The 11,704-nt window shown below is 37.0% G+C and overlaps 1 pseudogene; it reads left to right on the top strand.

The window, feature by feature from the left end:
* The first annotated feature begins 4,012 nt into the window (after positions 1 to 4,012).
* Positions 4,013 to 5,137, top strand: LOC147829808 (coiled-coil domain-containing protein 158 pseudogene; annotated as a pseudogene).
* The last annotated feature ends 6,567 nt before the right edge of the window (positions 5,138 to 11,704 follow it).

The following is an 11,704-nucleotide window of genomic DNA, read 5'->3' as shown; positions in this document are numbered from 1 at the left end:
AGCAGCACAGTTGTGTTATAGCTAAAACATGGAAGCACCCCAATTGCTCATCAACTGGAGACTGAATAAAGAAAATTTTTTTTATAAATTGGAGTACTACTCAGCCATAAAAAATGAGAAACTAGAGACATTTATACCTAAATGGATGCACATTTAGGAGATACTCTTAAGTGTAATAAGTAGGACAGACATGTGTAAAAACTGAGTAGTTTCTTTAGTGTGAGAAACTGAGAATGTAAATAAGGACAAAAAGGTATAATAGATGATGTGAAATAGGAAGAAAGGGGGCAAAGGGGAAGGGGAAGTGGAAGGGGAAAGGAAAGAAGGGAATGGAATTAATATGAGAAAATGAAAAAAATGTAATCAAAGTCTTTGTAAATAGGGAGGCCTGGAGGCCTTGAAGGGAGGGCAGGGGAATGGGGAAAAAAATAAGAACCAAGAGAGAATATGTAAAGGTGCAAATTTCCAAGGATGAATGTCATTATATTTTATACCTAAAATGTACCGATAAAATTAATTTTGAAAAAAGAACAGAGCCTCATAATAAGAGCATCTTCCATATAAATGTATTTTATCTCTGTATTTTGGGAGCCCTAGTTTGGCCCACAAACATCTTATTATTTACAGTACAATCCTTTTGAGAGGTAAAATCATCTTTGACATGTGTCCCCAAGTTGGACTCCTGCCCAAGCAGTCCTGCTACCCACATCCACAGGAGCACAGAAATAATAGGAAGCCAGGAGCTTGCCCTGCTGCTCTCTCCACCACCCTGTTTATCAGCCAGCCCCAGGCCCATCACCCATGAGACTCTAAAATTTTCCACTCTCTTTGGCAGTGCCCTCCTCCCCTACCTTAAATGCCCTATATTAACCATGGGCACCCTCGTCTTGGTGCCAATGGCCTTCTTGCCCTTGACCCATCTGCACCCAGATGCCAATAAACTCATCGCGTGTTGCTTAGACCTTGCCTGCCTTGGTGGTCTCAATTGTGCCTTTGTCTGACCTTACAATCTTGTTTTAGAATTGCCAAGTAAGAAAGCACACAAATGGCTTTCTTTGTGTATTGGTATATGTGCTCCAACAGCATATGTATATCACCTACAACTTGCTATTTCAATGAAAAGCGAAACAAGGCAGAGAGAAGGAATGCAGAAAGGAAGGGAAAGAGGAAAGTTTGGCTAGAAGTGACGAGAGTGGGATACATTCCCAGCTTTAGAACCAGTGCGCCGATGCACTGGAATCTTATTTCTTGGCTAGATTGTCTATTCTGTGTGGTAGCTCAGTACTTGACTGTTCCTCTTGTGAAAGAAAAGAAGAATCTCTATTTTCAGTGTTAAATACACTGCTATTTTCATTATAAAAAAAAAAAAGAAATATTGTGCCTCACTTGTTTGTTTTCTGTTTTTTCAAGGAACATTGGGGCTGAATTACAAAGACCTAATCCTTGGGACTTTGTTTCTACAGAAATTAATATACCTGTAAGCTCAATAACAGTCATCCACACACCGAAGTGCCCTCATGGTTTAAGTGAGCCATACACTTCATTAAGCCAAGTTGAGTTCTTTATTCACTAAAGAGCCTTCTCTTGCTCTGAAGAGTGAATGTGCCTCACAGAATCTCTATATTAGAATCCAGAAAAGGGTTTATTCTTGGGAAGACATGGGCCTGCCTTTCTGATGATTGACTTAGAGCCCTGGAAATCAGAGAACTGCATAAAGCATGTTCTTATCATCAAGCTTCATGCCTGTATGCCCCTCCCATCCTCAGTGCTTCTTTTAGAGCACCACAATTTGGGATTCCTATTTTCCACTTCATCAAGGCCTGAACTCCATCATTCAATTCAATCAAATGATTTGTACCAGTTGTGGTAAGGAGTTGTTTAGTCTCAAGCAATGGTCTCCTTAGAATTGTCTCAGAGAGAAAAAGAGTAAGGAGCTGACTGTTGTGAAAATAGTCATACCCTCCAGGATGGATCTGTTCACTTCCAGAGCAAATGTTTCCTTGATCAGCATGTTGACCTAATTTAAATACAAAAGCAAGCCTTACTCCAAGAGGCATTCCCCTTTCTTGACATAGACTGTGGCTTATGTATTAGTTTCTTTCTTCAGAAACTATATAAAATTAAACTTTTCCAGTTATCTAGTGTATCACCTCCATGTTGAAAATAATTCCATGATTATAGTCTCTTTATGGTTTTGTGCAATGTGTGATATTTCCTTGTTAAAATCGTTAACACAATATATTTGAATCCATAATTCCATCTTCTTTATCCTCACTCCATACATATCTCCATCTCTGTGAATGATACCCTCATACAGCCAGGTACCAAATCATAATACCTAGGGACATTTTTTAAAACTTTTCTGTCATTCGAGCCACCAGCATGTTTTATTATCTAATTTTTAAGTATCCAATTTGTTTTCCCCTGTCTTTTTTTCATGTTTCCAAGATCACCACCATCTCTTGCCTGGATACATTTAATGGTCTCCGACATAATCCTTCTGTTTTTTCTCCCATTTAATCCATTCTCTAAAAGCAAGTGGAATGATATTTTCAGAAGGAAAAAAATGGCAACAAAGTCTTAATAAATAGGGAGGGGCAGAGGGATTGAAGGGAGAGCAGGGGAATGGGAAAAGATAAGAACCAAGATATATCATGTACAGGTACAAATTCCCAATGATGACCGTCATCATATTATATACATAAAATGTACCAATAAATTTAATGAATTTAAAGAAACATATATTGGACACCTCTTCCCACTTAAAAAAACTTTAAATGGCTTGACATTGTACTTGGAATAAAATAAAAGTTTTACCATGACTGCAAGACACATATAAACTATCTCCATCTCTAATTATAAGGCTTAAAATCACATTGGCATACTTTGTGTTCCTAGAATTCAAGAGCACCCACTGAGAGTCTTTGCTTTTGCTATCCTCACTCCATAAAATACAATTTCCATAGTTTTCATAAGACTTCTTAGCTTTCAGGGTTCCAAGTAAATTTGCCTCTTCAGAAAGATTTTCTATGACCAATTACCAATCAGTCCTTTTTCTCTATCACAGTACACAATTTATTTTTCTGCACTGTATTTTATCACAGTCTGGAATGGTTTTAAGTATTTGTTTATCTTTAAATTATCTGTTTTTCTGACATGAATATTTTCTCAAGAAGCAAAGAAATGTGCTTATGTATTTTATTATGTTGACCAATGATTAGTAAAAATGGCATAGAATAAGCTCTCAAAAAATGAATTTAACTGATGATGAGTCATATTGTTTTGCTCTCCAGAAAATCTTAAATAATAGGAGCTAGTCTAATTTTGTTAAGTACTTTTAACATATATATAGTGCCACTCATCATTTTAAAACATGCTAATTAATAAACTGACATAAAGATCTCAGGTTAAAGATGTTTAAGGAATAATATAGATTCTGTTTCTCAAGACTCACTATTTCTGCTTTTTCCAGTTTTTAATTTTGTTTTGTTTTAGGAAATTGATAATATGTTTTTATTAGCATGAAATGATTTAAAAATCAGTTTAAGAAATTTTAAACTAGTCTTTCTAAATCCTTTATTATCTGTACATATATTTTAACTGAATTATTAGTATTCAATACTTTAAAAGGGCTTGACTCAGTGATAGAACATTTGCTAGACATTCACAAGGTCCTGACTGTGATCTCTAGAATTGCCAAAAAAAAAAAAAAAAAAAAAAGGTGGGTTAGATGGACAAAGACCTTGTTTATTAGATGGAGCATAGCCAACTTTTTGTGAGGTGACAACACTCTTGGCTCCCTTTGATTACTTGTTTTCATAAGGCATGTTGGGAGCGCCGCAAGGGGGTGCGGGCAGTGCAGCGGGCTCGGGGCGCGGGGGACCCGTCCGTCCCTGCCCCGCGGCGCCCGCGGAGATGAGGTGCGTCTCCTAGAACGAGACAAGAACAACAGGAACCAAACAGGGACCCATTTATAACTCAGGATCTCTAAGAAGAGATAGAAGTAGTTAATATGGAACCGAAACCATGTGAGTCAACTGCTGAAGATATTTTTTCAAGTAGTGGCATCACATCCAACAGAGGTCCTTCAAGCCCATTTTTTGTGTCATCTGTTCGTGGTACAGTAATTGAAAACACAGCTTCAACTGGGACTTTGACACAGATTCCTGTTTTCCCAAAATATGAAGTGGAACTTGATTCTCCTAGAAAAATCATTTCTTATCCAGGGAAAGAGCATATTGAACGTGTTTTGGAAGAATATTCACATCAAGTCAAAGATTTGCAGAGAAGACTAAATGAAAGCAATGAACTGCACGAGAAACAAAAGTTTTACCTAAGGCAATCAGTCATCGATTTGCAGACAAAACTTCAAGAGATGCAGATGGAGAGAGATTCTATGGCAGACACCAGAGGAAGGGAGAGTCAGTCCCAGGAGGATTTGAGAAATCAGCTTCAAAACACAGTTCATGAACTTGAAGCTGCCAAATGCCTTAAAGAGGAAATGATGAAACACAGCAGCACACAGATAGAGCAGCTCAGAAAGGTGATGCTTAGTCACGAAGGAGTCCTACAGGAAATCCGCACCATCCTAGTTGACTTTGAAGAAGCCTCAGGCAAGAAAATACATGAACAGGACCACATGTCTACCATGCCCTTCCAAAGCTTGGGCACAGCTTTTAGTAAAATGCTAAGAGAATTAGACACAGAAATTTCTTATCTGAAAGGGAGGATATTTCCAGTAGAAGATCAATTTGAAACACTGAAAGCTGAATCACAGAACAAAATAGAACTACTACTGCAACAACATCAAGACAGGATTGAGCAGTTGATAAGTGAACATGAAGTTGAAATAACAGGACTTACGGAGAAGGCTAGCAGTGCTCGGAGCCAAGCCAACAGTATTCAGAGTCAACTAGAAATTATTCAAGAATGAGCAAGAAACCAAAACTCAATGTATATGTGTCAGCTCAGTGAACTGGAATCTACTGTTTCTCAGCTGTGTTCTGAATTAAGGGAAGCCAAAAGGATGTATGAAGACAAGGAGAACCTCCCAGAATTCCCCTTTTCGAATTTGGACCAGTAGAAGCTGTCACTATTGGCTCTGTAGACTTGGCTTTACTCTTAACTTTCGCTTTTGACAACAAAAACACTTTATGATCTTAATTCTAAGTTTATTTTCCTACTTTGAAAGCATTTGGTGCTGAATTTCATGCTCTGAAGGTGAAGATTTCGTGGCACTGGCTGGAGCTAGTCCCTGTGCTAGAAGAGGCTGAGCAGACACTTGGCATAGCTGTTCCAGTGCGCCTTCGTGCTGGCCTGCAGCAGCCCTTCCTTTGCCATGGCTGTGTCTTTTTGAGCACAGAAAAAACAAAAACACCTACCAACATGGCAGCACCAAAAAACTCCCCCAAAACAGAATCTTATGTGATTTGATATGATTGCTAATATTCCTAAAATCAATGTGACATTGGAATGAGACCTCCCAGTACTTATTTGTGCAGTGATCCAAACCAAAAAATGGATTCAAAGATGGTGAAAGGGAAAACTAGTGCTATTATCTCAAAAGAAAAGAAAAAGAAAAAACTTTTACCGTATCTCAGATGTCAATTTTTTTTCTGGACATTTTAAAAGATAGTATTTTTCACAGCTGTTTATATCAGCTCAGCTGCTACTTTAGTGGTTTTCCCTTTCACTCTCCATTTATCTTTTTGATTAATTCATATAAATGTTTTTACTCTAAAAAGTGAAAGGTAAAAGCAGAGCTATAGCAGCTGACTCAGTACTGACAAGACCAAACTGTGTTCCCGCAGGGGTCTGGAGGGGCTTCGATACTTAATGAGCAGATGGAAAGATAAGACTTCATTAACTTGCTCATTTTTCTTGTTTTTCATTTTCTTTCTTTTATTTCTTTCTTTCATTTTGGTCTTATAGATTTTACCATCAAGTTTGATGTTATGAAATGGTCAATCCAGAGTTTTTAAAAAAGTAAGAATCTTAAAAAAGCAAATTTTAAGTTTTTACAGCAAAAATACAAATAATTTATTTGCTCAAGAATAGAAAGGGTTTATGTCAGGCTGAGAGGAGAAAATGTTTGCGTTAGTCATGTGATTAACTTAAATTGTTCTTGTTAAAAATTAATACCTCACAAGACAGGGAATACAAAATTTCGGCTGTATTGATACTGCTTTGTGTAAAACAGTATTAGAAACAGAATGTAGAAGAACAGAGAGATGATCTAGAGTACTCTTTTCAAATCATGCACGCACACACAAAAAATTGAGGCTGCAAGGCTGTGACAGAACCTGGAGCAGAACCGGAGGCATTTGGCCCTTAGCCTGATCTGTGCTTCTCAGATCACCGCTCCCCTACTTGCCCACTCCTGACCTGGCACACAGAGCCACTGTGAAATGGAAGTCTGTGGTTCTCCTAGCTGGCCTCGATGGCTTGACTAAGTGTGTGCTCTCTTAGTTCCTGATAATGATAGAACCAGAGGCTATGTCCACTGATACTGTTCATTCATCTTGCTCAGAAAATTACTTAAGCTAACAATGGTTAAATTTTTAAATGAGGTGGGTTTTTTTGTTGTTTGCTTGTTTGTTTTTCTGTGTCCCAAAAGGAGAACAAGCATGGAAGTTTTTTGATTTTGGGGGTTTTTTGTGTATGTAGTACAGATAATTAAACCCATGCTAAGCAGGCACTCTACTTCTGAGCTACATCCCCAGCCTCAACATACCTTTGTATGGGATTATTATAGTCAAGGAACATATTTTAATCGGTAACTTACCATTGTATGAATTATTAATTTCTAAGAAATACTTTTTATAGATAATATACACTCAAATACAAAGTCAGTTTAAAAACATAGGCAATGTAAAATATTAAAATCTATATGCTGAACTGTGCAGGCTGGGATACTATACTGTAGGTAAATGTGAAACTGATAATCCTACATTAGTACTTAAATCACATGTGTATGTATAAATATGTAGAGATATATAACTTCATGTATTCACGCTTATCATTTATCAGCGATAGTTGGATATATGTATGTATATATAATATGATTAATTATATTTGCATTAATGAAGATTTTAAATGAATCTGGGAGAAGTAAAAATAAACTAGAAAATTATCAAAAAAAAAAAATAAGGCATGTTGTCAGAAGCCACATTGTGTTTCAAAGCAGAGTAACTATGAGCTATGAAAGTGCTTGGACTTTCCCACAAGCCAGGTTTCTCCCTGGTCATCCCCTCCAGAACTCCACCTCTACCCTCTACTTCTGGTTATCTAAGAATGGGCCAGGTCTTCACCAGTCATTCCTTAGGAGGATTAATATATTAGAAGTCAAGTCTCATCAATTTCTGATGCATTTCACTGTAAGACCCTGTAAGAGGAGTTAGGGAAAGAATATATTTCCTATTCCTAGCATATTGATCAGAGTTCTCAACAGATATACACAGGAAAGGATTTATTATGCAAGACTGGGCCAAGGATGGGCATAAAGAATCTCAGAATCTGCAAGCCGAAGACCAGGAAAGGCAGAGGTATAGCTCCAGTCCAAGACCCGGGGACCAGGGGAAGCATAGGTGTAAGTCCCAGACCAAGTCCCAGGACTCATGAGTTCCAAGAACCAATAATCCATGGGCAGGAAAAGATGAATGACCCTAGTCAAGAAGACAGAGAGAATTTGCTCTTGTTCCTCCTCTTTGTCATATCCAGGCTTTCCCTCACACTGGCAAAGGCCATCTGCTTTACTTGGTCAACAAATGAGTAAATGTTCACCTTTCCCAGAGAAGCCTTAGAGACACACCCAGATTTGTGTGTGTGTGTGTGTGTGTGTGTGTGTGTGTGTGTGTATTATGGGGATTTGGACTCAAGGCCTTTGCACTGAGCTATTTCCCATTATTTTTTCCTTAAATTCTTTTATTGGTGCATTTTAGGTAAGCAATACATTTACATTTATCATTGGGTGCTTGCACCTGTACATGTTGTATCTTGGTTCTTATTTTTTCTCCATTACCTGTGCGCCTTTCACCCCCTCCACCCTTCCCTATTTACATAGACTTCATTTCCATTTGTTTCCTTTTTTCATAATTTTTTCTTCCCCTCCTTTCCTTTCCCCTTCCCCTCCCACTTTCCCTACCCCTTTGGACCTTCTCTTCCTATTTCAAATTATCAATTATTCATTTTAATCATTTTAACCCTTATTTACACTTTCAGATTTTCACACTAGAGAAACTATTCGGTATTTACACATGTGAGTACTATTTATTTCACTTATGAATATGGCCTCAATATCACCCATTTAGCTATAAATGTCTCTAGTTTCTCATTCTTTATGGCTGAGTAGTACTCCATTTAAAAAAAAAAACCCACATCATTATCCAGCTTCCAGTTGATGGGTACTTGGGCTGTTTCCAAGCTTTAGCTATTATAATCTCTGCTGCTATAAACATGGGTGCACATAAATGGCTGTGGTATGATTCTTTTAATTATTTTGGGAAGATCCCCAGCAGGGGATCCCATCCCTTTTTAAATTTTTCTTTTGTGATAGGGTCTCACTAAATTGCTAAGTTCTTCAGGATGGGTCGAATTGAGATCTTCCAGCCTCAGCCTCCCTGTGTGTTGTGATTATAGGTGAGAACTCCCAAATGCAGCCCAGAAATAATGTCTCTTCTGCTATCTGAGTATACCTTAGTCCAGACAAGTTGATACATAAAATTAACCATCACACTTAGCAAAATGGAGTTTTACTAACTCTAGAGTTCAAAACCTTCTATGACACAATTAAGTTATCTAATACACAGTTCTCACATATTTACAATCCATTTAAAAAATAAATACTTACTACACAAAACCTAAATACACAAAGACACCCACATAGGCGTCTTTTGATCCAGCACCAATGCCCCACAATATCTGCCATTGTGTAAAGTTTGTTGTGAATTGGAAATGGTGATGTTATTTTAATTAATGAGTTATGTAAAAGTGATGAAATGTCACTTCCATAATAAGATTACAAAAGATGTAAGCTTTTATTTTGTTTCCAAACACGATTTCTCTGTCTTTCTCACTCTTTGTCTGGCTTTTTTTACATGTTTGCTCTGATGAAGTAAGCTGAAAAGACTTACCGAAAGGAGTATAGGATGGTCACGTCCATTGAGGATCAGAGGTCCTCAGTCAACCAGCTCTTAGAAAACTGGAGTCGATGAGATTGGAAGCTGACCCCTTCTCCAGTTGAATATTCATTTGAGACTATAAACTCAGCTGAAAACTTAACTGCAGCCTTGTGAGAGATCCTGAAATAAAGGACCAAGCTAAATTGTACTCAGATTCCTTACCCTCAACCTGATGAGACAGTAAATCTGCTCTACTTTAAGCTAGTAAATTTGGAGGTAAAGCATCCCAAAGAAATAGATAACTACTGTACATAAATATGTGTTATTTGACTTTTTTCCAAGGGAGAAAAAGATTACGGTATTCAGTAGGAAAATTTCTAACATGGTTACATAGCCACAAAGAGAAATTGAATACTTTATATCAACATGCACAGTTCAAGAAATCAGGTAGAATTGGAGTGAGAAGATAGAATGGATCATAATGTTAGCAGATATGAGAACAGAAGTAGTTGTAAATCTTTTCTGCCCTCAGGTAATCATTCAATACCAGCTGATAATCCACATCTACTATTTGCTTTCAGCTTTTGCCTTCTCTATCTGCTCTCTCTCTCTCTCTCTACTTCATAAATCCCTGGGAGGATTCTAAGCTGTGTTTTCTGCTATAAGCATCCCTAGTGATTCTTATCTAGAAAATTGACATGTGAATGAGTCAAAGGGTGTGGTTGTACGCACATGATCTGGGTATTGGAATGAGATCAAGAGAAACACGAATAACTCTCCATGAAGAATTAAGTCACCACTCAGATATTAATGACTAGGTTCTGTTAGTCACTTTTATTTACCCCTGTATTTGAGTGGCTATGATTAAAAAAAGAAACCACACTTTAACATGATTTAATTTGCTGATTTTCTTCTCTGGAAGAAGGGAGAAAATTGAATCTGACTAGGTTCTTCTCAAGATCAACTAGACATAAACAAGAATAATATTAGGGTAATCTAAGATTTGCCATTTGACAAATAAAGTGGTAAATTGACTTTCAGGATGCTAGACAGGCATGGTTAAAAGAGAAATCATATGCATGGAGTTTTGTGACACTTCAATTTATACCATAGTTCTTTGATTTTTTTTCTCCATGTCTTTTGGAGAGTAGGGAGTTTCCAAAAAGCCTGAAATAAAAGTCAAAAGGTTTTGACTTACCAAGGACACAGGAACTATACCAAGGAACCTGGATTTTCAAAGACTAGGTCAATTTCCAAGATGCATTGTCCTCAAAGCAGAGATGTCAAATAAACCCAAGTTTGTAGAGTTCTGCCCTCCACTGTGATATTGATTAGGTACGTGGCCTGTGGGTAGATGTTGAACCTCCCATGGTTTCTCCTCCTTCTTAGCTGTGAAATGGAGATGAAAATTCTGAGGCTCAAAGTGATTTGGTGGGAATTAAATAATAGCTTCAAGCCCTTTGAAAGGGTGAAGTGATAAGTGTTTACTTTTAGCTTCTATCATATGTTATACAATTTTCCCTTTAAGTGAAAATTAACTTCAAATGTATCACACTTCAATTTTGACCAACTCACCTGTTGATTAGTGGTTCTGAAACATCAATTGTAGGTTGTCTGAAACAGTAAATATGACTGACCACATGGAAAGCTCACGTCTACACTAGCTAAGAGAAAAATCACATCTACCAAATAGTCCCTCACACAATTCCTGTGCTCCCAATATGAAATTTGGAATTTGACTGAAATTTAAAGTATTGTCTTATTTGTGATTTAATTGTTTCTAGGCAAATATTTACTCTTAATTCCCATGAACAACATAAAGTAAAAAAAAAAGAGCCCCTATATCTTCTATTAGCATTTTCATTTCAAGAATTATTTTATTTTCAATGTAGGAAAATTCGTGCCCAGAAGGTCAAGTAGATTTTTTCAGATACAAGAAAGCAACTCACAGGCAAATTCACAAAGGATATAGAAGAACTTAGAAAGGTGAAGTTATGATACATGTCATTTAAAAGCAGTATGGGATAGCAACTAAGAATTTGGGCTCTGGAATCAGATTTAGTTTGAGCTTAAATTTCCAATCAGTCTGGTACTGGCTATACATAATTAGACAAAAGAAACTTATATTTGTAGCTTCTTTTTTTTCTGTAGAGAAGAGTTTCCTGAGGTTAGAGAATATATCCTATTGGCTTTCCTACCAAATATTTTATATCAAATATTAGATAAATATTTCCAGAACCAATTAGACTAACACATTGAAGTCCAGGGTACTAATGTTTTATTTTTAATGTAGACTATTTTGCATGCCAATAAGTGTTCCCCAGAGAAAACCACACTGAAATTTGGAAAAGAAAAAGATGGCTTTTCAAGTGCTTTCCCCAAATATCAAGGCCACTTTTCTAAGGTTTTGCTCCCACAGATTTAGAAAAAGATTCTACACTCAGAGTACAGAAACAGATGTACAATTGCTGCAGTAGAAATTGTATGCCATATTAAAGAATACCAAAGTGGTTTCTGTCAAGCCAATTTGCTTAGAGAAGTAAAAACCTCCTTTTGTTCAGGAACGGAATTACTCATTATACTCA

The sequence above is a fragment of the Heterocephalus glaber genome, unplaced genomic scaffold (genome assembly GCF_053883595.1).
Source record: "Heterocephalus glaber isolate CG9 unplaced genomic scaffold, H.glaber_assembly_v1.0 deba00000470, whole genome shotgun sequence".
NCBI lineage: Eukaryota > Metazoa > Chordata > Mammalia > Rodentia > Bathyergidae > Heterocephalus > Heterocephalus glaber.
Note: the sequence above shows the minus strand (reverse complement) of the source record. Positions and strands in the feature narration are given on the sequence as shown.